The following is a 22,770-nucleotide window of genomic DNA, read 5'->3' as shown; positions in this document are numbered from 1 at the left end:
GCAGCAGATGGAAAGGGAGCATCTCTTGGTGCTGGTGCAGCTGGGTGTCTCCTGAGGCCACCACACAGCCATTCCCATGCAGCACTGAGGTAGCAGGAGGAGTACCAAATTCTATCCAGACCAGAGCATGTGAACCCTAAAGGATTAAATAACTGAAAACAAATGAAGCTTTTTAATTTCAAAAGCACCTGATTTTATAAAGGCAGACTTATGCTTACAAACGTTTGTTTCACAATGCCTGATTAATCAGCTTTGGATGTAAAGGTCAGCTTGATGAATGCTACCTTTTCTGCCCTGTTTCTCTAGTTTTTTACCTATGTTATACTTTTCATTATAAGAAATTGAAGAAATCCTGTATCAGACAACTGCCTTTTGCTCAGTTTCTGGTAATCACCACTCAAAACCTCAGAGGAAGAGTAATTTTTCCACTTTCCCCACTCCCTAATTTCTGAATTCCCGCTGGACGTGTTATTCATTTATTCTTTTTTCAGGAAATTTTCTTCCAAAGCCCATTTTTACTTTAAAAATAGAAAACACAGACCACAGTACAGAAAAGGGAAATTGCAGAGATATTTGTCTACCAGTAGTTCCATCCCTTCTTTGGATATTTCTAATGCCTTAGAGCCAGAACTGTCTCTGTGCATCATTATAGAATCTGCAGCAGTGAAACACCAGATAAGGACAGAAGTTGTTGATTGATAAATGATTAATAAACAGTGGGAGATACATCCAACTGGGTTTAAATCTGCCAAGTAGACCATTTTTCACTGATGCCTCTCACCATCCTTTGAACCCTATTGCCTGTGTATCCTGAGGCTGTCAGTTCCATGGGTCTGTCACAAACTGTGGAATACAAGTGGCTGCTTTCAATCACTGCCTCCACAAGTGCTGCCCTTTAATTTGGCTGGGTGTCTTCAGTGGTGCCTGCTATGGGAAGAAATGCCTGCTCACAATGGGAGTATTTAGATTGCTTCTGTCAAGGTCCTTCCACTGACACCTTGCAAACATTGTAGTCATGATCACCAGGGACAAGCCTTCAGCTGGACACACAGCCCTGGTGACAATCCCTGTAGAAATGCTGTGTTTTTGCAGGGCTTGTGCCCGTGGTGGGTGTGAAACACAACCACCATCAAGCTGTGAGCACCACTGTGCTTAAACCCCAAGGATCTGCACGTGGTGGCTCTTCTTATCTGCCTGTGGAATTCAACAAATTTGCAATAACAGTAGAATTATTTCAGTATCTTTAGAAATAAGTGCAAGGGGGGAGAAGGGTTAATTCTCATGCCTGCTCTTACCTTTCCAAGCCCACAACATACAAGTTTGCATCACCTCTCAGGATTCCTGAAGACCAAAGGAAGAGCACATTATCTCCATCATTAATAGGATAGCCTGCAGAAATAAGTGTCAACCTGCAACATCATTCTGGTCACAGCAGCCACCAGCTTTCACAGCAGCAGCTGCATTTACCTCTGTCAGATAAAGGCACGGAGAGACAGAACCAGCCTGGCTCCAAGCAGGACACACCATCCCTGCAGCTGCTGCAGTTCCAGCGTGCACCTGACCAAGAGTGGCTCTATCTGTCAGCCATCAGCTGCTGAGCTCCTGCCTGCATCTCCACAGTCCAATTTTGTCTCATTCCAGCATGGCCCTGCTGGGATAGGAGCCCAACACACCACCTGAAGCAGGAGAAATGTTAGAGCATTTATCTTCCTCTGACATCTGAAATAAAACAGGCCCAAAGGCATGTATTAATAGATGTCCTCACTACATCTTGTCTGGAAATATCTCAGTGCAATCAGCTTTTCAGTGGAAAACACTGGTTTGTTAAAGCCACAGTCTTCTTGGGATAGGCTTGAATTCAGCAAAGTACTGGGCTGGAAACATTTTTGAAATCTGGAATTAGAAAGTCTCAGAGAGGAAGAGAAGGAAGGATAGAGAAGGCAGGATTATCATCCTGTTAACTTCATGGGGCCAAGTCCATTCTGTGGGTGAAAGTTCTGGTCCTGGGATGCTGCTAGGATTCATTAGGGGGACAATAGCAGTGTTGGTGATAGTATTAGAACATTCTGAAAAGAGAATTCAGCCTCCAGCTCTGTCAGCACGCTCTTTGAGCACTAAACTCATGCACACACCAGGTGGGAGTTAAAGTAACATATTAACTCACAGACTCCTAATAAAAACGCCACTCAGGGCTTAATTAACACACTTCTTTTTGCAATATCACCCCCAAGCTGCAGCAAAATCTGGTTTTCTACAGCTTTCTAGGGCCAAATTCTGCAGTAGGTTGCACCCAGCTGCATCTGCAGGGTGTTTCATTCAGCTCAAGCCAGTATTTACAATGGCACAAAGCAGAGCAGACTATGCCCCTCAGTTTCACCAGATAACCTTTGCCTCCCACAGTTTTTATTTTTAGCTTGTCAGTAGCAGAGGAAAACAATGGAAGTGTCATACTGCTCCAGTCAGATGGAGATCCCACTTCCTGCTGTCTAGCTGGCTGTGTGGTGAGCGGTACTCGTGCATGAATTCATGTCTCTGTAGCTGTGTCTTTTCTTCTCTGTCTTCTGCCACGCTTCTCCCTGCCCTGCACACTCTGATACAGACAAATGGTTTTGGGGAGGGTTCTGGAGGCTGCAGTGCAATGGGGCCAATCCTCTTCCTGGGGGCAGGATCTGCTGGGAGCTCAGGAGGACCACGATCTGACATGTAATACTTTTAATTTTCTCTACTGAGATACTCAGCTGGGACAGATCTTATCTTCTTTAGATCCTTGATCTGGTCTGCCTGGAGGAGCAACAGGAATTCAGGAAGGGGAGAAAGGGATGCTAGGGAGAGAAAACAAGAGGCAGGTTGATAGTTTTTTCCACGTTGTCTGGGTGCCATCAGAATACATTAACTCCTTCATTTATCACAGCACTATCATTAGAAATCTCAATTATTTGTGCATGCCACACTGGCAAAATGTTTAATTAGCTACTTAGTTGCATTTATCACTTCTCAGATGAAAGGAAGGACTAGAGGCACCTGTATGGGGCCCCATTATTTTTTATAGAAATGTGTGGAGAGTGAGGGAATCTGTAATAAATGTCCCCATCATTGCACAGAGATAAAGGTCAGACACCCCCACAGCATTCATATATCTTAAGCCTTTCACAGGTAGCACATGCCTGCCAGCTACAGCCTTCTGTGCGGGAGACAGGAGAACATTATGAGCTGCCTGGGGACCAGTGCGCAGAAACAGATCAGGGGCTTCATCCCCCCTCAGAGGCTGCTGCTGGTCCAGCATGACAAGGAAAGTAAGGTGGGGGGGATAGCAGTTCAGAAGTTACCATCAGGAACCTTTCACAGACAGGTTCTCTCAGGCTTTTCATGAAATCTCTCTGACACTGCAGGTGCCATTTTACTTTACAATTTAAAAATCAGTTGGACGTGGGCTTGATGACATTAGAGTGAGAAGGGCTGGGTTTCCTTTTTGCCTTGAAGCCACACAATCTACTGCTGTAAAGCCAGCAGCTGTGGATGAGCCTGACCAACATTCCCATGTGACCCAGAACAGACACAGCACAAAAAACAACACGTGGATTCCCTACCAGCTCATGCAGAGGTAGAGCACAGTGATGCACCATGATGAGAGACAAGTTTGTCTCAGTTCCAGAGCCTTTTCCATCTGGTTTCCATCCAGTGGCAGCAGGCATTGCAAACAGCAGATATTTATATTATTATTCTTATTTATTTATATTATAGCTGTCTATTGAGGATAAGACACAAGGTCACTTCTCATCATGGAAACATGTAGCTCTTTATGGAGTGAAGTTATCATTTCATATAAATTACAGCAATTGAGTGAGTTCAGATTATGACAGATTACCTCAGGGCAAGACCATCTGGACTACAACCCAGTTTGGGTAGATATTTGGCATTCAAGGCTCAGTGAGCAACACAAGCAACATCCTTTCCAACACTTAAAATCAATCAGCATGCTCATTTTGGATTACCAGAGCTTCCTAGAGGGCTAATTGCCTGAGTTTCCCAGAGTGTCACAAGTGTTTCAAGGCTAACAGGAATCAAGTATCTGTTTGCATCCCCCAAGGGACCCAACCCACCAGGCGTCCTCTCCTGCATGCAGAGGAAAGAGAAATAGAGTCCACGTTCTACTTCTGAAACACTTCCCTACCATGGGGCATTCCAAGTGCCCTTCCCCAGCACTTGTTCATGCATTAATTCAAACAGTTTTTAATTAAAAACTGAATGGGTCTAAGTGGATGACAAGTTCCACAGTGGTTATTTAAGAACTGTGTAGCTTTTTCTCAAGGACTGGTCAGCCACAGACATCTCTGAGGTGTCTATAAATGACTCATATTCATGTAGCACTCAAAAGCCTTTGTGGTGCCAGTAACTCTCTTTCCACTGAGGTACCAATGCCTAACAATCAGGAAAAAGATTTCTGGATGGGAGAAAATACATGCCCAGCTCAGGGTGCTGCTGGGTATCTGAGAAGATTTTCCCTGTTGTGCTTCACTGCCAGTTTTCCTGGGTGATAGCTTTGATAAAGTTCTGGCATCGGTAAGTCTGTGTAGTACATTCATTTCAGAGGTGGCCTTCATAAAAGTTTGCAAAGAAGAAGAGACCTCAGGTGGTTCAGCTGAAGACATACAAGTAATAAGAAGCATCTAAATCATTGTTTCAGAAGGACAAATTAATTCAAAGCGCTAAAAGAGCATTCATGGCAGAAAATGGGTTACATTTGGACTTATCAGTCTTTTCTACACTTCTTTCTTTATAGCACTTTTTAAACCTCACACAGCCTCAGAGCAAAGCCATCGAAAGCATGTGATTTCTGCAACAGACATATTAAATGGAAGGAGAAGTTCTGGCTCACAAACCCCAACTAGTTCTAATATTAGACCTGCCCATAAAACATACAGTCTCCCTTGCTTTCCACAACCACATCGATAAACATTATTGGACAGAGATATAAATATGACTCATTAGTTTGTTGACACTCAATGGCTTATCTATGTATGTAATGCCATCATGCCATTATTGATGCTTTGTTAATGGCACAGTATCATTAAGCAGTAATGTTTTACTTCTATTAATATCATTTGGGCTGGTTCTTAATAACTATGCCAGAGCGACTGCAGCGTGATCTGTAGGCTGTAGATCAACACACAATATATTCCTCAGCACATGTTCTGCATCCTCCGTGGTCAGTTATTCCAACTCCAGCTGTCACATTAGGAGACAAACCTACTCCAGAACTTGTCTGTTTGTTTACCAAAACCCATGATGCCAAAATCCAAATGTAGTGGCAAGTTACCCACGTTCAGTGGCTTGGAGCTCTGCTGTACCACAGTCAGATGCATGCAGGAAATGACTGAATGGCTGGACACGGTGTCACTGTACACAGGATTCTTCGCTATGTCATGGGAACAGGGCAGGAGTTCACCTTTTCTCCAAGGGTATTTGATCACAACATTCTTAGTCTCTTGGTAGCCTCTGAAAAGTTTCATCAGTTTTACCCTGATTCCCCTTTCCTGTTTGGCTCTTGGTGAATTCACATTTTCTTTCAAAATATCCCTCATTTAGTGAATCTGGGTTTTGCCCCGTGTTGTGTTAATGCTCAACAAAAGTCAAGAATGTGGACTGGCAACATTCTTTGCTCCTGCCACAAATCAGATTGCAGAAGACCAACTTCTAAGTACAAGACACCTTCCTGTCTTTAAGTGGTCCAACCCTTTATTTTCTTTGCTCCCATCCCATTATTTGTCAGCTTGGTCAGGGTAAATTTGGAGATTGCTGCAAAGGCCTGAGAAAATCATGCTTGCTTGTAAATCCTCTACTACATGCAGGAGCTGAAGAAACCTCCACCTGGGTTTAAACTTTCAGGAGCAAATCATAGAATCATGAAACCATAAAATGCTTTGGAAAGGACCTTGAAGATGATCTAGTTTCAACCCTTCTACCACGGGCAGGGACACCTTGCACTGGACTAGTTTGCTCCAAGTCCCATCCAAATAAAGCAAAGGGCCCCTTTTGTAAACATTAACTGCAGCCCCTGGCCTCAGGCTCCTCTTTGCACCCAGCTGCTGGCAGGGACCCCGCTGTGCCCAAGGGCTGGGCACAGCCTTGAAAGCCGTGAAACAGCGTGGCCTGGAAGCCCTCTCTGCTGCAAACAGAGAATTCACTTGAGGTGCTCTCTCAAGGCCCAACAGGAAGACAAATTGAAAGTCTGAGAGCAAAAGAGAATCACCCCCACAGTAGCTCTACAAATTACAGGAGCACAGATTAAATGCAATTGCCTGCTAACCATCAGCTATTTAATTACATGCTCTGGGTAGGGTACAAAATGCTGATATCATTTACCTCACTGAGCCCAGTGAGTAATGCCTGACCTATACCAGCCTAAATGAAAAGAGTTTCAGGCTTCTTTTGCTTTTTTTTTTCCCCAAGGAAAGAAACAGGTGCCAAAAAGGAACAAGTGGGGTTTTTTTGGCACATGGGCATGATCAGAAAGGACTCCAGGCAGCCTCTTCTCACAATGCTTTTCCCTAGCCAAGCGATAGAGAGATGTCCAAGCAGTGACCACCAGCCAGTCTATGTGGGTTTAACACCCCGAGCCTCATCTCCAAAGCTGACACTTCAGAGTCTCTGCCTGGGAGCCAAGTCAGTCTCACAGTGACTTTTAAACCCACCTGCTCTAATGATTTTGTCCAATCTATCACGTAACTGCAGTTACTGCAACTAGTAATTACATGGTGTTCTCCAGTAGTTCCCTCACAGCAGTTCCATAGGGGATCATGGTTGCATGGTATTTGGGCTCAGCAGCTGAAAAAGATGTTGTCTAGTCATCTAGGTCTACTTTTCCTCAATGCCATGTGTGTGGGAGATTATAGACTTTTTTTTAAAAAAGCTTCATTTTAATGAAAATGTCACAGCTTTGAGCTCCTCAGCTCAAGATGTAGAAAGTTGTGCTTTGGCATTGCAGGTCCCTGCTTTAAAACCCTTTCCTCTCTAAGACAAAATGGCATGGCATTAAAGAAATAATTTTCTGTGCTTGAAAGCCAGACATCCTAGCTGACATGAAGAAAAAACTGCAAGAATTAAATAAAATGGCCAAAAAGCAGAGCTGAGAGGTATATTTAAAACTGGTTGATTTTCCTGTAGGAAAGCATAATCACGATGGTGGCAGACTGTACAAAACTGCTGGTTCAGTGAAGTCTGGAGTGCACCAGAAGACCCTAAAAGAGATCAGTCTGGCCATGGAAAAAAAAAAAAAAATGTTGCTTGAGGGTGGAGGGGATGTTGTCATACAGCTCCAGCCACTGAACCTGCATGGAGTTTCTGTGAGGAGAGGGAGTGTTCTGGAGCTTTCTTTTCTAGGACTAGGACAGTCTGTTCTTGCTTGCCGCTCTTCCTCTGAAATGGGTCTGAAAACCTCTCTCTATAGGCAGGACAGTGGATCCTGATTATGGGAAGATTAGACATTTCCCTCCTTTGCTTTATCTCTTCAGAGCCTTTTATAAGCATTAAGCAGGGAAATGAAGTGGCCAAACTACCCAACAAAAAGAGCAGTCATCTTTGCAGGTGTCTGAGGTGGCACAGCCCTCAAATGATTGAATGGTTGATAACAGATCTGGACTCTGTGGTTTTCTTCTCACCAATGCAATAGTAAATGGCTTTGTAACACCCAAACACTCATCTGCATGATGCAGAGGACTTAGGAGCTCCTTTTCCTTCAGCTGGCATTGCTGCCATCTGATTGGCACATCACATCATTTATTTACTTTACTGATAGAACCTAATTAGGTATAATTGCTGAAGCATCTTAAATAATTCTAAATACAGGAATTGATTTGGGGATTAAATGGAATATGATAATTGTGTAATTGAACAAAGTAGCTGGAGTCCTCACCCAGCTAAATGGATTTTGTGATTGTGGCTGATTGCATCAGAATATAAATCAGCCTGATTTGCATGGCTGACATCAGCTCCCCTCCTCATCTCTAGAGCTGGCTTTAAGTAGGTCACATCCTGCAGACCAGCGAAAGGGAGCAGAGAGCTTGGAGAGAAACCTCTTGGATTTGGTGCTAGATGATGGATCATTCCATGGTCTCTGCTCAGAAGAAACTATGTTCCTCTTGGGGGTGGTTGCTTTTCCTGAGGGTTTTGAGTGTTCTGTCACTGGCCGTGAGCTGTTCGAGTCCTGTGTGGGTCTGGGAGAAATTATGATGCTGCTTCTTTCATTCTTAAATCCCTCAATAGTTTGGGCCATGGTTTCCTGGGAGATCTTTCTCAAGATAATCCTAATAAGGGTAATTTTCAGCAGAAGTAATGAAATTTAAGCAACTTCACCACCAGGGAAATTGAGCTGTTATTTAGGCACTTGGTGAAAGCATCTCTGTCTCTCAGATGTGCTTCTAGCCCCAGCTGAGTTAATCCTCAGCTTGGATCTGTCAGCCTACTTGTTTTGTTAGAGGACTCCAATTTTCCAGTGGGAGTTGTCCAAAAAAGCTGGCTGAGGCTGGAGGAGGGCTCTTCAGAAGGATTAGTTCTGTGGCCATATGCCAGAGTAATTAGGAAGGCTGGAAAGTGAGCAGTCCTTACATGTGGTTCTACATGAGCTATGGGTGCTCTGAATTTTTTTTTTTAATTAGGGAAAAAACCCAAAACATGTAGTTATAAACTGGGAGCCTTACATTGTTAAAAACATTATTTATATTTTATAAGTAATAGCACATGCACACCAGTATTAATTCCATTTAGAAAAGCACTGTTCCCAAAACTTTTCCTTTTCATTTCACATGTGTGTTTGTGTATGTCTGTGTGTGCAATTTAGGCTCCAGCTATTGATTCACTTCCTTTTCATGAGGGTTTATAACATCCCACATAAATGTTTATAACCACATTACTTCATGGCTGCACTGGCTGTTAATCGTTTGTTAACTTATAAAATTAGTTATAGCAGTTGTGTACCTATATTAAAATGAACAAGAGAAACAGAATGTCACCTCAATAAATAAGTTGGTTTTAATATTAAGAGTAGCTCTAAATTCTACTAACATTATCAACAATGTGCATGCATACCACTTTTTTCCCCATGAAGCAAAACATTTAGTGAAAGATGGAAGTTTCTTATGTCAGATCAAAGAATCTGAAGTTGCCATCATTCATTCCTGAATTGTTTTTAAGGGAATATAGTCCTTCTTTGTGCTCCAAAGTGGCACAGTGCAATGACAATGTTAATCAAAGGAGATGAAGTTTGAGGCACTGACGTGCCCCTCTCTCCTTTAAAGATTTCTGCTCCTCTTTGCAGTCACACTTGACTGCTCTCCTGCTCGTGCAAAAGTTGCACTAGCAAAATGAGAGCACCCTCCTGAGAACACCAGAGCAAGTTTCAAATTATAGGAAGGACCTATCGTCCTTCAGTCTGAGGGGTCTTTCTCCACACAAGGAAGGATATTACATTCCCTGGGCGGCTCCCTGACATTTGAAGCTGTAAGTCAGAAAAAGTGCAAAAATAATAAAGTACAAAATTTCAGTCAGGCTGAAAATAGGGGCATATGTGTGCGTGCAAATTAGGAAAAGAAAAAAAGCACCCTGATTGTGGTGCATCTAAGTCTATTTCACTTTTTTAGGCTACACTGTAGTTTGGAGTTTGAAAAAGTATTTTGGAAAAGAAGAGGAAATGATGGCTAATTGGAGATGTCATGCTGAGCTAGAAGAAAGATTCACAGGAGAAGAAATATCAGCAGGGATATTCACCATGTTTACCTCTGGCATTGGCACAAGTAACTCACCCATATTTACAGCATAAGCAGAGAATGAGCTCTTTGATAGGTACACAAAATTAAAGTTTGAGTAGCTGAGGCCTCACCTTGGACTTTGAGAACTTGTTTACCTTCAGTAGGGATTTCTGTCAGTAAGGACCAGCAATTTACACTTAGTGAAGGCACCAGTCATTTGTTTTCAGCCATTGCTAAGCTTAGAGACCACTTTGAAATTTAGGGAATGTTTCTTCTTGCTAGGCAGGCCACCTCTCCCCTTAACATCTTGGAAATATATCTTTATATGCAACAGCCTATAATGTTCCTATAGCAAATTTATACTCATGTGCTGAATTCCACAGATAAACTTCTTGATTTGAAGTCTATTAAAACTAGTTTTTTTGATTATTTGTTTTGAGGGATAAATTTTAATGTACTTCTCTTGGTTCAAAATTAATGTCAATAAGATCAGGATATTTAGTCCATATATTGAATATATTCTCTGAAGCTGTCATTTCTAGGTTTAATCGAGGATGAACATTTGGAAAGGAAGGCAGAAGGTAGATAAACTCAAAAACATAGGTCCATTGTCCTATTTTTGGTGGTGCCTACCCAATTAACTCCAAACACAATTTATTACCCATTTTATGTGTGGGACACTGTAGAGCAGCTAGTATCACCTGTATCACACTTTCAAATCATAATGGTGAGTGCTCACATAAAGGAATAGCAAAATATAATTTAGAGGCATTCCAGATTTCTCTTAGTAGCCTGTGGCACACAGGACCATTGTGAGCAAAAGTTTAAGGACTGGTGAACTTCAGCTGATCGTGCTGATGCTGATGTTATAGTCAAGACTTTGGTTACTATAAAGTCCACAGTCTGAAAATGAAAGGGAAACTGCTCTGGCTTAGTGATGGATCTTCATGATTGCACTGAACAAGGATGAACACTTGTATTTGAGGGACCTAAGTGATCATCTGCAATTTTAGTGTAATTTTCTAGGCTAAGGACCTGGAACAAAATGAGGAGTTCAGTTTCATGCTGCATCTTCTTTAGAATATGCACCAAGAATAAGGGATGATGTTTATAAAGGCTAAAAGACCAAAAGGATTTTTAGATTGTTCTCTATTTTTTAGAGAAACTTAAATCTAATTTCCACCTTCATTTAAAACATACATATTAAACCAGATGTTTAATGTAGGTAAATTTTAAAAGTCCCTTGATGGATTAAATGTCCTACATTTCGGGTTGTTGGGCTCAAAGATCCAGCAAGAAGTTATAATTTTTAACCTTTTCCTTTCAAAGTCTCAACACTATGTCACGTAGCCAAAAGAGCATTAGCAAAATGAAGATCAGTGTGGGTCCCTTCCTACCTGGTCACTTGTTGCTGGCCTTTCTGGGCAGTTTCTGAATAGATCTGATAAAGGCTTTGCTAATGCATTGGACCCCAAAGGCCTTACAGCAGCCTTAACGATGGTTGAACTGCTGACACCAGCCTAAATGACCTGATCATAAAATAAAACAGTTTAAACTCCCAAATCGGAGGCAGGTAACACAGCAGGATGCAGGAAGCTTGAAGCTGCATGCAGAAGGCTGTATTCACTTTTCTGAAAGACATAAGTTGTTTTACCCATTTAGGGAGAGAGCAGGAAATAGTGCAGCTTTCTGCTGCTCCATGGGATGTAGTTTTGAGCTAACACCTTAGCACAGACATTCATGTGCTACATCTCAAAAAAGCAGGTGTTCTATCATGCTGGCTGTCATTATTGAGACTGTGAGCCTCCGGCATGCATTCAGATTAAGGTTTTAGCCAAATGGAGTTTAAAAGGCTGGTTTATGACCACAGTGAGGTAACTGGGGATGCAACTGGAGTACTGAAAATTGATGGCTGAAGATGTATTATTGCTCCACCTGCAAGGGTCCCTGGACTACCCTGAAAGCAGCTGAGAGGTGAACACATCTCTGACATACACAGCAATTCCATTCATTCTTGTATATTTCCAGGGCAGTCCCATGCCACTGTTCGAGCAATTTTTAGTCTGACAAAATGTTAAAAATAATCAATTGACTGTTCTACAATGGGTATAAACTCTTATGCATGAAATGTGATATAGCCAGTCCCAAGAGCTCACAGGACATTTCCAGGCACTGGACAGTACCTCCCAGGCACAGTTACTGTTGGGAACCTGCTTTTTCCAAACAGAGGTGGACTTCAGAGTTTTCAGAATTACTTTTGATACCAGGAGCTCTTGACTGTGAAGACACCACTCCCACCTTCAATGATATCCCAAAGCCTTTTGTTATGGCCACTGCATTTTCAAAGACACTGTCTATATGTAAATAACGTGGGCATTCATTTGTGCCACTTTGGTTTTCCTTGGTGGCTTTTATATCACTTATTTCTTGCCCAAAAGAATTTTTGCAGGCTGCTGAACCTAGAATAAATGCCTCACTTTCCCCACTCAGTAGAAACATATCTTTGAATTCCAGCACAGCTAAGAATTGGAAGTATTCAGGTTGCCACTGGAGTAGCCTCAGTGAGAACATCCTCATTCTGCATCAATGTCTGTTCTCATTAAAACTCCCCTAAGTCTCAGGCTGATTGGGGCTCTTAATGAGAAGAGATTAGGTCTTGAGATTTTGTGACAACTCATTTTCTTGGCAAAGACAGCAACAAAAACCGAGAACGACACAGCCTTAATCTCTTTCTCTGACAACTTCAAGGCTGTAATGAGAGCAGACAACTGCAGAAAATGTTTCCCTTTGTTTCTGGAACCAGAGTAATGTGTCCCTGCTATAGAGCACTGGTGGCAAGCAAAAATGAAGATGAGTGCCAAAATCACCACTGGCTTAGACCCCTCATGGAGAGACCACTGGAGCTTCTTCATTATGTGCTGCCTCAAGCACAAGTTTGGCACTCAGTAAAGCTGCAGTCCCTGCCTCCAACAGAGGCTCCAGAATTCCCAGCATCTCAGCTGATCCGTGAATATTGTTCTGCCAGAAGTACTTGCCAGGTCAGAGAAGGAGTCACAAGAGGCTGCATCAGCAGAGCTACAATCCAATATTGCTTGCAGTATTGTGGCCTGTGAACATAAAATGAAGAGAGAGAGAGGCCCACAAAAAGCACACTGAAGTAGACAAGTTAATTATCTACAGCAGATGGTGTCACACAGAATAATAAAAAGCCAAAGAACCTAAAATATTTGTTAAAATGTTCAGCAGATAGGCAAACATTCTTTCTGTGTGGAAAGAATTGTGCAAATTAACATCCTGATTTGGAAGCATACTTAGCCCTGAAAAGAAGAGGAGAGATTCAGTATGGGAGGAGAAGGCTGAGATGATGAGCTGTAACAGCCCCTGCACAAAGGGACTCACTGGAACAGGGAGCTTGCCTGGATTTGTGCAGCACACATTTAGCAGCAGGCTTCTTTTTGGCACATCCTCAGGGTGAGGCCAATTGCACAACTAAACAAATAAAAGGAACTCTACACAGATATGCTTTGATGAATACCTATGTATAAACATTGAGATATATATACACACATAATATATCACAGATAATTCAATATGACTTTCTGAAAGCCTTTTATGTAGAGTGCAGACATTTTTCCAAGCTATCCAAGGCAGCAAAGAATGGGTCGAGCAGACCCCTGCAGGTCAGGCAGCCTAACCTTTCTGTAGGCTGCACAAAGGGAAGCTATAATGAGAGACCTAGCACAGGATAATGAGGTATTTGTGCATGTTTACATGAAGCCCTCCAAAATGTGAAGAATAACATGGAAGGAAAAACTGATGAATACCTTTGGCAAAAAAAGAGACAGAAGAGATTATCCCTGAGGGCTGATCAGGGTCAAGATGCAAATTCTCACCTTGAAAGAGGAGACAAGCTCATGTTTGACGGAAGAGAGAAGGGGAGTACCACTGCTGCACCATCATTGTCCCATAATTTCTGGTGTCTGGACCCTGCTTTTTTTCTCTTGTTTCACACCCAGAGTTACACTTTTTTCAGGTTTGATCTTTGTTCTTGCTAATTTCCAGGCTGTGATCTGTAAGCAGGTTTTCTTGCAGTCCTGATGATTTAATTTTTATTGCACATTTTGCCAGGTCAGGCTCTGGGTTTTGCCCTGTGTGCGTGCATGATGCCATTCTGAAGGAAAGCACACAGAGACAATAAAAACAGTGCATTCCCTTGAGCCTGAAGTTGCTGTATCTCCAGCATTCATGAGAATCTAATTCATATCAGGTCCCAAAATACTGAAGAAAATATTTCCCCAGCCCCATCCACTTTTCTCTGCAAACGTGCTCAGACTCCTGCATCATTTCTTAGTACTATTTGCTGTGTGCTGATCCACATAGTTTTGGGTGGTTGCTGAGTTTCACTTTGAGATTTGGGGTCTTTTCATATGAACTGACAGCAGAAGGATTCATTTGGACTGAAAGTTTCACTCAGAAGTAATCTAAGCTGGCCTCTGCTTTACCATCAGCCAGAGGACTTCCTCAGATTCACTGCTCTTTGCACACATTTGCCACCAATGTTAAAATGCCTTCCTAGATTTTCCAGCCTACAATGAAGCAGAGTTTATCATTTGCATTTTACAACATTCACTGTAATAAACCTACTTCATATTTCCAGTATAAAGCAGATCAGCTTTAATTTGCAGTCATTGACTCCTTTTGTCTTGTGGACTTAACACCTGACTGAAGATGGATCAGACCACAGGTCTTCATCTGCTTCAGTCACCTTTATGGCCAGGATTAGAAATAGGCCTGTCTTCAGTGTGGTTTAGCTATGTTCAGAGATGGACACTGTGGGGACATTTGGACTGCAGAGACTGTAAATTAAATTAATTCTGTGGTCAGACTGCTAAAACCAAACTTAAACTTCTTTTTAACAATTAAACAGTTTAAGCTCCCAGAGGAGCTGTTCTCTAATCATCTCATCAGCTCTTTACAGAAAACTTTGCCAACTTTTATCCCTGGGTTATATTAACATCATTCTTACAAAACATATTGATCACAGAATGTATGCTCTAAAATTTAATGCAGCCTGGTTCCTCTCCTTCTCAGCAACATAGACAGTTCACTAAGTGACAACTTTTAAAGTTAAGGCAAATGAAAAATAGTATTTCTATAGTAAAGTCAGCTGTGGTGAGAGGCCTTGGCATGGATGAAGAAATAACACAGAAACCAGCCAGGAACCTGAACCAGGCCCAGGTCCCATGTGCTCAGAGCAAAATATTGTTTTATTTTTCGTGATACATTCTTCATCAACAGATTTTTATTCCATAAAAGAAAAAAAAACACTCAAAAACACAATCAAACAAAAAAAGCTACAAGCAATCAATGGTGTTAAGGTTAGAAAGGCAAAATCCTTCTGGTTTTTTGCACCAAGGTCACTGAGGAGATCACCTGTTCATAAAACATGCATAATGGGAAAAGCAGGGTAGGGATAGGCACTAGTTGGAGCTTTCCTTCCAACTGCCCCCTCTTCTGTGCTCCTTTCAGCCCCATGGTTTCAGTGCAAATAAAAAAAACTCAACGCAGCGAAGATCAAAGGGGAACAAACAGATTTCAGATATCTATTTCTGCCGAGATAACAAAATTATCCTTTCATTTAAAGAAGTGAAATCTCACATGACTGCGAGCACCATGCAGCTGTCCCAGGGCCCCTGATCTGCTCCCCTGGAAGAGCACGGGAGGAGTGCTGGCCTCCTGTGGCAGCAGGGGCACAGGATGGAGCAGCAGCATCTGCAGCCCTCCCTGGGGAGCTGCCTGCCATCAGGTAATCAGAGAGTGTGGCAGGTTTCCCCCACAAAGTACTTTACAGATATTCATTAATTAGCCCACACAGCTTCCCCTTTGGGGACAGAAAGGGTTCTGTGTCTGTGTGTAGCGAGGGAGGAGCAGATGTAGATTAGATGACTTTCTCAGGACCTTCTGAGGAGCAGTAACAGGGGGTGTGTTTGCTACAGTCCTGCATTTGCTCATGGCTCAAAAGCCCCCTCAGAAGCACCTGTGACAATCCCTGCTCTGCCATAAGAGGGACAGGCAGGGTTTGCAGTGCTGCCTCAAGAACATGGAAAGCATTGCAGCAGTCCCAAATCTGATTTTGCGCTACAAACACAGCAGCAGCAACCAGCCTGCATGGGCAGTGGCACACATTATTTTAGTTGACAGAGCAGAATAGTGCCACCTGCTCCACAGAGAAGTGAGCCTTGTGTCCTGAAGGCATCTGAGAAGCTGTGGTGTCATGTTGTTTCCACACAAGCAGCACCACAGGCTGGGGTTCCTGACCTGGCCAGCAAGAATCCTCTCAGTGCCCTGGCCCTGAATGGATTCCTATTTTGTTTATACTCAGCAGTAACAGAGAAGAGTCATTCACCAGTGAGAGTTTCTCTGAGGTGGAGCAGGACTTTTCAGGAACCTGGAAAGAGGTGAGTTCCGGGCTTGAAAAGAAAACCTGTTGGCCTGAAGCCTTTGGAGGCAATTTAATGGCTGGAGACCGGAGTCTCTGGGAAGGTAAAACAGATTGCAGCACCTCTTGCTAACTGGCAATTTGTCTGTGTGTATATGTAAGAATCCTACATCTGCATTAAAATGCAGCTTCCTTGTTCTCTTTACACAAGCACCACTATCCACTGGCACGTTTTAAGGGGAAGAACTTAGGACAACATTTGTGTTTGAAACTTTAGGGGGAACTTTAAGTAAGAAGAGAAATTTATTAATCTGCTTAAAGCTTAAAAATATCCTGAGTTACGAACAATATTCATAAAAAGTCAAATTTTGTACTCACCTAGTCACAGCTTCATTTTGCTGTCACACTTCTCAGAGGGCAGCACCAGTGCCAAAACAGTTTTTTCCTCCCTGAGAAGACCATCATACTTTGCAATTCATCCTGAAGTTTATAGCCAGCCTAGGAGAGCTTTTATTTGTGAGCTCACCCCGTGCCTCCTTTGGTTCACAGCACTAGGGGGACTGGAACTCTGATAGCAGTGTGCATACAGCAGAGATTCCAGAGCTTCCCCTCCCTTCCCCTCACTCCTTTGAGAGCATCTTCATGCCTACAACTCTCTTGTTCCCAAGGTTAACTTTAAAAACCCTTTTTTCTCAAGGCTTGTCCTGTGTATTTTCCACTAGTGCTGTAGCTAGGCACTCCCTTTTTATGTTAAACCTTAGTTTTCAAATGAAATGTTACAGGTAGTTTGCAGGGTAAAATAAGCTTCAACAGCATTATGATGTTTCCAAAGCTATGACTGTCCTTTCAATTCAACCCCTCCTAGCCCTGAATTGTGAGTAATGAGTTTGTACCCGAAAGAGAAGATATTTCACTGACACACAAGACAGTGTTGGGTCGGAAGCACTCACAGAAAATGACCAAGTGTCATTTTTTCTGTAATTCAGAGTAAAACACTGGGCTTGCATCCTCCCAGAATATTTTGGATTTACATAGCGCTAATAGCCTATGGTTGCTAGAAGTCTGATCTACTGAACTATCCATCAGATTAAATTGGTCAAAATATACAATAGAACTGGATTTATCCCTGCCATCTAGACTCCTATTTTTTTACTGGCACTATTAGGAAAAGAAAAATCAGAATTTCTTTCTCTCCTTTGTTCAAACACGGTGAGATCTAGTAAATATCATAGGTAGTATTACATGTGTAAATAGCACATGTCTGCGCATGCATTAAATTTTTTACTATAGTAAGTTTTAAAGTTCATTCAAAATCTCTCCCCACACATCTTTTTAAGAGGCACCTGCAAATGTTATCTCAATAAATGTCCTAAAAGAAATTTCAGACTCATTCAATTATTGCTTGTGCAAATAAAAATAGCAGTGTTTACCAGTCCAATGATGAAAGACTAACTCATTCAAGATTGTACTTCTAATCTTAAGAAGAAAACCTCACACTCAGACGTCTCCCAGAAATCCTGAATGACAAGGTCAGATAGGAACATTCTACTCTGAAATATCAATGGCATTACAGAGAACTCCCCACTTACACTGCAAACATGCTGTACATTCAAGTCAGTGAAAAGCAACTTTTTAGACAATAAAGACTCTCAGCCTGCAGATGAACTGCATGCTGGTAATCCTTTCAAAGTCCTTGAAAGAAGGGAAGGCAGAGGATCCCATGCTGGGATCCCTGACCTGCTTGAACAGCTGGAGCATCCCTTTCAACAAGGTGTGGGCCTGCTTGCCCTTTCCCTTATACCACTTTCATCCCCAGCATTGAAATCACTGCAACAGTTAGTAAATTAAAATTTATACGTTCAAACTGGTGCTTTGCTGGTTGTAGATCTTGACATGATATGTCTAAAACTTCAACAGCCAGTGACTGGAGTTGTTTTCATTTTAAAAGACTGTTTTACATTTTGTTTTACATTTTCCATTAAATTCTGTTTTCACTTCAGCTGACAAGTAACTTTCCTTAAATTAATAACAACAGTAGTAAGCGGTCACTTGGTGCTCTTCCCTCCCAAGCCTTCCTCTGCTAGAAATAGTTGTTATTATCACACCTGTTTCAAATATCTTTCTCCCAATCACACGTATGGTTGGTCATAATTTCTCCACAAGCCACGGTTGTGTGAAGCAGCATCATCAAATAAATACACAAACACATTGGCACAGGTTCCAGTGTTTGCCACTAAATGAAATAGTTTATTCCCAGTCATAAAGAGTGCCAGTAAGGCTCCAGCTAAAACAATGACATCTTTATGGAGCTTGCTCTGTGCCATTTTAGCCTTGTACAGTTCATGCCCTCAATAAAATTACTCCTATTTTACACCTATATAAGACAAAGTGGAATCAAGTGTAAAATGCTTGGATTGATGTTTATTGGGAAATCTTTGAAGTGTAAATCACTTGTACCCGTTTCTTCAGCCCTGACACCACACTCAGGTTTCCTGCAATTAACTGCAAATATGTGCACACAAAGCAGCTGTCTTAACACAACCTTTTGCAAAATCATAGCCAGAGATTGACCTTGAAGTGTGCCACTTTTGAAAATATATATGTGCTATTACTAGGTGAAAAGCCAGCTTTCATGAAATATCAGGTTTAATAACCACTCCTTGTAATAGAACTTCTTTGCTCATTGCAAAGTAGAGAAAAGACTGACTGCAGTGAGGGCCGAGAGTAGGTGTCTCAGCTGGCACAAATCCAATTATTATGCCTGAGTTTGGTTTGGAGATGAGATGAGTTGTACCTGAGGTGTCCTTCTTGAGTTCTTTGGGGGTAGTTTTTTATGGCTTGGTTTCTTTTTGTTTGTTGGTTTGGGTTTGTTTGAGTTTTTGTTGGTTCTGTTGGGTTTTGGGGGGATTTTGCCCAATCCTGTAAGTATGTGGAAGTTGATGCCTTTGCAAAGCAAAAATAACTTTCAAGGAGCTCCTGAGTTAAAAAGTGAAAATGGGGACTTTGTGGTTAAGACACAGGCTGGGACCTCCTATTCCTTTTTGCTTTGCCTAATGTGCTTTTGCACAGGAGTTTAGCAGTCTACCTTGGAAGAGCACCATGACCAAAAGGGTTGAACAAATCTTGAGGGTGCCAGTTTGAGGAGCACAAAAAATTGTAAATCAAATACCAAGAATCACAATTGTAAAAACAATTAATTGGTGACTTGGATTGATAAACTGAATTGACTTCTGAATCGATGATGATCTCCTTTCATCTCCCTTCTGAACTGCGAGTATTGGTACATGGCTATATCTGACTTTCCAGCTTACTGCCACCACCTGAGAATTTCAGACCTCAATTTTTGTTTTATTTTATTTCTGCAGAGAACAAAGACTCTCATGTAATGGCTTGTCTGCATCAGCTCTGGAGCTGTGGCTTGGAGAGGCACTTTGCTGTTCACAAGACTTCAAATAAGGCCACCAGTCACCTTCAGGGAGCAATACAATTCCTGGACAGGATGGGTTAACCCCACCAAGCCCCTCCATTAGCCCCCTCCTCTGCAGATCAAGGGGGAGAAAATAAGATGAAAAAGCCCTCATGGGCCAAGATAAAGGCACTTTAATAAAGCAAAGGCAAGCTTCCTTGTGTGGAAGCAAAGGTAAATAAAAGATTTATTCTCAACATCACATCAGCAGGCAATGCACGGCCACCTCACAGTTTCTCTGAAATATAAAACTTATGGTAAAAAATGCCCTCACTCCTACTCCTTTCACTTGGCCTTTTTAAAAAGCAGAAATCAATGTGGTATATATAATATAATGTGGCAATAATATAATATCCCTCTGATCAGGTTGGGTCAGCTGTCCTGGATGAGCGCAAGATCCCTCCCAGGGATCTTGCCCACTCCCTGTTCACTGGTGAGCTGCAGGAATGCTGGAGGGAGAGTGCTGATGCTGTGCAGGCACTGCTCAGCAGCAGCCGAACACTGCTTTTGAAGAAAACCCCTTTCTAGATACCAACACAAAGCACAGCACCATGAGGGCTGCCATGGGGAAAATTAACTCCATCTCAGCCAGACCCTATACACTGGACAATTATCATTAATTGATTGGAAAGCAGGTAGTGAGTTCCAAGGGGTTTAATAGTTTAAACTAGAAATTAGAAATAAAAATGAAGGGTCAAAATAGCTACAAATCCAGAAGAGGTGTTTTCATTAATCCTTTCAGTTCAATACTTCAGGAGATTAATGAGTTCTGCTCAAGTTCTGTTCAAGCTGAGATAGGCATCCTATACAAAGCCTTTCAAAATGTATGTTTCAGATCTAGGCTAGACAGAAACAGCTAACAGAAAAAGGGGGAAAATCTCAATTCAAACCAGAAGAAAAACTGGAAATTAGACCAATGCTGCTTCAAATGGGTACCAGCATTTTCCTGTGCATGTTCAGCACATTAAAATCATAGAAAGAGAATTCTTCTCCCCAGGAGAAGAATCATTGTGGATTATGTATACGTGGAGGAAACTCTTAGAAAGTGTTCCCTAAAGTACATCCACAGAATCCTCCCTTTTCTCTGATTTCTTGGCCTTGGACTGTTCCATCATGCCTCTTTTCAAAAGGTGCAATTTATCTACAGGACTCCCTTATGAGAATTTATTTCAAGTGTTAGTATTTTTTAAAAGGGCAGTTAACTTAAATATTTGTATGAAAGTACAGTATTTTCCTACTTTAGATGTGTCCAGAACAGCTCACTGTAATTTATAAAGAAAAATGTTCTTTGTCCACAGCTCACCAGCTTTGTCAGATGTAGGATACAGCAGGCAGCTTCTGCAAGACCCACTTCTTCAAGTGGGTTCACACATTCAAGGCAATACAAGGAGATGAAGCTTCATTTATGCTAGACATTCAAAAACTGGTGCAAAAAATCACAAGAATTGGTACATGACAGCAGTAAAATGGCACTCAGAGAACCTCAGCTAGATGTATGGAAAGCCACAGCTTGCCTCACCACTTGCCTGAAGCCAGGGCAAGCTCAGCAGCCAGCTGTGGTGGTCAGAATTCTCACAAATCACAAAGGAGGCTCTGGATGCTCTTTCCATCCAAATTTCAAAACACTCTAGCTGGAAATGAGCCAACCTGACAATTGCATTGAGGTTCAAGGTCTTCTGTTCTGTGGCTTCCTATCCATTACTGACACCACAGAGTTCTTCTTCCTGCTTGTTCAGGCTGCCTGTAGAGCAGCCAAGAGAGGTGACATTTTATAGGGCACAAAATCACTGTGCAAAACACTACCTGATTCCAAAGGGCTGTGGTGGCTGCCTCAGAAAAAAAAAAATCACTATAGCTTTGCTTTCCATGGCGAACATTTCCAAGAAATAGAAGACACATTATGAGTTTCACAAAATAGGAAATCATTAAAGTCTGAAACAGATGAGACAGAGTGAAGATGGAGTAAACAGGAAGACAAAGGTATGTTTCAATGAAGTCAGGTGTTCACAAGAAGAACTTGGGTGACTTCAGGCAGAAAACACCTGAGAAACCATCATACATCAGGAAGCTGATCTATTTGATACCATACAGCAAACCTCTTGGCATCACATCATGCTGTAGCTGTTCCTGTAGACAGCACAGCTTTTCATAATGAAGTCAGATAAAAAGCCCCTGAGTGCAATTCTACTCAGGCTTCCTGCCATGCACTATCTCCATCCTTACCTTTCACACCTCTCTGAGATTGGGTCGTGCACTCTTCTTGCACCTTGCCCTTGTTCCCACCTCCATGTGTTCTGTAAGCAGCAGCTCTCTTCCAGGACAACTGTGCTCCTTCAGAGATACCTCCTGGAAGACAGTCAGTGTTCCTATAGGAGCCAGCAGGATGGTCTTCTGAAGGACCAAGTGACCAGAAAGTCCCACTGCTTGTGTCCTTCTCCTTCTTCAGGTTTTTGTGCTTCCTTCCATTCCTCCATCTCCATAACTAGAATTTCAGCTCCAGTTGCTGTTACCTCTGTGCAGAACTTAGAATAGCTTCCAGCCTCTGATAAAAATAGCAAATAATAACTGAGACACACAAAGAGGACAGGTGAAAGGAAATAGAGTGATTCCAGAACTGTCCCCCAGGAGACTTCTGCTGTTTCCTTGGAAACATCTAACACCCATGAAAACCATTTAGTACACTGATCACAACCTAGGCCAGACAAAGTCTGGCAACTTCTGTTTTAGCTGATGAACAGATTAGATGGCTTGAGAAGCTCACTCACAAACACTTCATTGCTGAAGATGCCTGAATTTTTTCATCAAGATGCAGGACCCTTTCCCCATTCTCTAGCAAGGACTGAAAAGCAGAACGGGGATCCCAAGTTTCTAGACTCTCATTGCATTGTGATATGCCCTCCTGTGGATTCACCAATTCACTGTCAGGTATTCTCTGAAGTAGGTTAAACAAAAAAATTTTTTCGAATCAATTCCAAATATAATACATCAGCTTCAGGTACAGAGTTCCTTAGGGGTCACTGTAAGTTTTCCTGTGTAAATTTCATGAATATATCAATCTGTCCTGGGATTTCTGGTCATTACTGCAGTCTAATGAGGCTCTTCTTCATATAAAACTAACATAG

The 22,770-nt window shown here is 42.1% G+C and overlaps 1 long non-coding RNA gene across 1 annotated transcript in view; it reads right to left on the bottom strand.

Moving 5' to 3' along the window:
• Positions 1-22,466, bottom strand: part of LOC141728504 (uncharacterized) — a 101,105-nt gene extending 78,639 nt beyond the window's left edge. Inside the window, exon 1 of the long non-coding RNA XR_012579483.1 lies at positions 21,872-22,466. This is a non-coding gene — a long non-coding RNA (uncharacterized LOC141728504). The remainder of the gene's footprint in view (positions 1-21,871) is intronic.
• Positions 22,467-22,770: the final 304 nt, after the last annotated feature.

The sequence above is a fragment of the Zonotrichia albicollis genome, chromosome 3 (genome assembly GCF_047830755.1).
Source record: "Zonotrichia albicollis isolate bZonAlb1 chromosome 3, bZonAlb1.hap1, whole genome shotgun sequence".
NCBI classification, from domain to species: Eukaryota; Metazoa; Chordata; class Aves; order Passeriformes; family Passerellidae; genus Zonotrichia; species Zonotrichia albicollis.
Note: the sequence above shows the minus strand (reverse complement) of the source record. Positions and strands in the feature narration are given on the sequence as shown.